Source organism: Triticum dicoccoides, chromosome 2A (assembly GCF_002162155.2).
Source record: "Triticum dicoccoides isolate Atlit2015 ecotype Zavitan chromosome 2A, WEW_v2.0, whole genome shotgun sequence".
Lineage (NCBI taxonomy): Eukaryota > Viridiplantae > Streptophyta > Magnoliopsida > Poales > Poaceae > Triticum > Triticum dicoccoides.
Window position 1 is genome coordinate 633,321 of NC_041382.1, and position 4,009 is coordinate 637,329.

Sequence of the window (4,009 nt, forward strand, 5' to 3'; positions counted from 1 at the left end):
ATGTAAGAAGACCACACCGATACATTTCCATGCAAGCATATACTTTCTAGCTGTTGAAACAATCACACACAAATTATAATCGTTTCATATGTAGTCTTTGGCAAACATCACTCTCGTCAAATCAAACAAAACATACGTGGTAGACACACTACAAGCAAAAGAAGAAGAAAAAACATGACCACAAACCAAACCAAACCACACACTAACAAACAAACATTACGCGTTCGTCTCCATCTCATTGGAAACAATCAAGCAGATGTACTGTGTACAAACACAACATCAAGCTAGCACCGATTTATTCTTCAGAAAAACACACCATCATAATCTCGGGAAATGAACACCTGAAGTGCACGTGCGTTATGGTAGCGCAGCAGTCGGGAGCAGGAAGACGACACCGTCATCTTGTACCACCAAACCTGCACAACATAGACAGGGCATGAGGCAAGCATGCAACTGATATAGTTGAGTGCAGAATGCATAGCCGAGAGGCTGATATTGGAATTGCAACACGAGACAGGCATGATTGATTAACTTGTTACTGTACATCTACAGTCTACATGCAGAGTATTCTTTGAAGTGCAGATTATAATATAGTAATAAATGCTAACTTTATATGGCACATGCAAAGTGTTGTGCACGTGTACCTGAACGGTTGCATCAATTCACCGGAGAACCGAGAATCTCTCCATGGGCATCTTGTAATAAGACGAGTGGCACGGCTTGAAGAGGGAAGGGTCATGGCCGGCCTCCAGGCCATCCCACTCAAGCTTCTCCCACCAATCCTTCTCGCAGTCAACGACGGGGCGGCTATCTCGGCCGACGGCTGGGAGGCGCCTGAGACCCCAGCATCCCCTAAGCCATACCCTCTCAAGCTTGGGAGCAAGCATCTTGAACTCACATATACGTTGCAACTTATGGAGCTCATACAGATGGATGTGCTTCAGGCTTGGGAACTCAAGTACACGTTCCAGGCGGCCGGAATGGACAGGGAATACCATCTTTAGGTCACCACAGTTGACAATGTGGAAACTCTCTAAGTTGCGCAAATATGATGCCTGAATAGCCCACAATAATGGAAGCACAAATGAGAGCCTTGGGCAAGAGTAGAGATGTATGCTCCGCAGTTTTGCAAATGAGTATATATCCATGCCATTGAAGGTCCTTCCTTTGCTCCAAATGCAATGGGCCATCAGTAAGTCAGCCGCCCAAAAGGTCTCTATTTCTTCAAAGGGGTAGATGGTATCGTAGTTAGTGGTGAAGACTGTGTGCATCTCGGGGCATCTCACCACATGGCACTGTTTTAGATGTTGCCAACCAAGTTTCCTGTCATCTATGGACATCATGTGTTCAGGGATGACCGTGGTGATGCAAGAATTATCATGCACATGCAATGACTTGGCTTCGTCCATTGCAAAGATGATAGCCTCGATTGTTTGTAAGCTCTCCACGCTAAGGTTGCTAATTCCCTTACCAATCTCAACATGGCAGTCTGGTGGCTGAAACTGCAATCCATTGTTGTAGTCGTGATCAATAATTATGTTCCCAACAGAGACATCAATGTAGGTGTTGTAAGTATTGGGGATTAATGAATATTGTTGAGGCAGATCCATTATGTGCCCACTAATACCGGGGCCCATTTTCTCCTTCATATAGCTTTGTCCCTTAACATTGGTGGTACAAGGGACACAAACATTTATATGGAACCTATTGCTCTTCCAACAGAATTGAAGATTGTTTTGTAATACCAAGGACTGAAAAAACCTTAGATCCATTATAGTAACATACACTTCATGTAGTTTTGTTTGAACAGGACACATAGATGAATCTATGTGAAGCACTTTTAGTGTTGGTAGACCTCTTTCTGACCATAAAATGGCTTTGAGCTGCATACGTCCCAATAGAATAATTTTTTGGAGACATGGAAGTTGCACCACCTGGGTTGTGAGGTCAAGTGTTTTGACTCTTGTGCCTGAGAGGTCCAGCTCCTGAAGGTTTGGAAGTGATCCACGCAGTGTGAAGTCAGACAATCTTGCACAACCAGCAATGGAGATGCGGCTTATTTTGGCTGCCTTGTAATCATCATTTCTTGGTCCTGCATCTAAGCTGAATGATTCAAGTGATGGAGGTAGACTTTCAACCTGCTCCAAACCAATGCAACCATCTAGTATCAGAGTCTTAAGGCTAGCTGCTTTTGAGAGACTTGGCAAACCTTGTATTGTGCTATTCCTTGATAGGTCGAGGAATTCCATGTTCACCATATCTGTAAATTCATCCATTTCACATGTATGCCAAGGTGATGTAGGCTCAATCAATCGAAGCTTACGAAGGTTCTGCAATTTTCTCCATGGAAAACCGCGGCACCAAATCCTTCCTTTCTTTATATGTACCTCCCTAATGTTTACAGGCATATGCTCCATGATGTGTGCTGACAAATCCAACTCCTAATCAGTGTGACATATGCTTAGCACCCATAAGCTCTGAAAAAATTTCATTGGTGGTCTATCTTGCTTCCCTTCTTCTAATACTTGTTGATTCTTGCAACTATCTAATCCGAGGAACCTTAAGCTGCGGCAACCACAGAAAGGAGGTAAAGAAAAACTGAAGGTGCAGCGGCATAACTTGATAACACAAAGTTTGTCCGATAGATGAAACAACCCATTAGGTAAGGGCCTTAATGGAGGATCAGAATCACTTGCAACTGCAGCAATAAAAAAGGAAGTTGAATTTTGATGCACAACAAAGTTGTCCTTGACCAATATCTGCGGTTTCCAAGGAGTCTTCAGTTTATGACCAAAAGAGGGAATTTCATTTGATGAATAATCCTCTATATGTATGTATTGATGCAGAGCAGCCGCAATCTCCCATGCTTCGTCTGACTGACCTCCCTTTATAATCCCATCACATACCCAATAGCTCGAAGCATGGGTGGCCCAGTCGTAGTGCATGACATTACCTCCTTGAGAATTTAATACCAGCAGATACAGGCAACACTCTTCAAGTACTTCAGGAAGCTTATTTATGTGCCTAGCAATTTCTCTAGCTTCATTTTGCAGCAAATAATTCCAACCGTGACCCATCGAGTGATCGTAAAGAAAAAGATGTGAACTATCCACCTTCTCACTAATTCGTGGGTTGAGCCGAAGCCTTCCTCGAAATGTCCACAATACTTTGGTTTCAAAAAATTCTCCTTGAGGAATGCCAAAACCACTTAAATTAACCATATCATTGCTTCCATTATGAAAGACCACTAAACATCTATGGCCCATAAGGACCCGAAAGATCTCTCTCCCAACGAATCCTATTTCAGCTCTTGAGCCTTCATCTACTCCTCTGAAATCATCTTCCTCATCTTGCCTATCAAAAATATCCATTACCCGACGAGGAAGCTTTAGTTCTTTTGCGATTGTCCTCTGGAGTGCTCTTTGGCTTTTCCACCTGGAGCAATCGACGTGGATGATCTTGTCGAATTTCTTCAGCAAAGATGGCGGAGGGTCTTCAGCTATGGCTCTAAGCACCGCAGAAGCAGCGAGCCCATGCCATGCATCAAAATAGATGGCCTTGTGTGCAGTATTGCTCATATCCTCCAGAGAAGGGATTATCCTTCGCACCGCTTGTTCGATGTTGCCTGCATATTGTTGGGGAACGTAGCAGAAATTCAAAATTTTCCTACGTGTCACCAAGATCTATCTATGGAGAGACCAGCAACGAGGGGAAGGAGAGTGCATCTACATACTCTTGTAGATTGCTAAGCGGAAGCGTTCAAGAGAACGGGGTTGATGGAGTCGTACTCATCGTGATCCAAATCACCGATGATCCTAGTGCCGAACGGACGGCATCTCCGTGTTCAACACACGTACAGCCCGGTGACGTCTCCCATGCCTTGATCCAGCAAGGAGAGAGGGAGAGGTTGAGGAAGACTCCATCCAGCAGCAGCACAACGGCGTGGTGGTGGTGGAGGAGCGTGGTACTCCAGCAGGGCTTCGCCAAGCACCGCAAGAGACGAGGAGGA

The 4,009-nt window shown here is 44.5% G+C and overlaps 1 pseudogene; it reads right to left on the minus strand.

Moving 5' to 3' along the window:
* Window positions 1-316: 316 nt before the first annotated feature.
* LOC119358523 lies at window positions 317-3,638 on the minus strand (annotated as a pseudogene).
* Window positions 3,639-4,009: the final 371 nt, after the last annotated feature.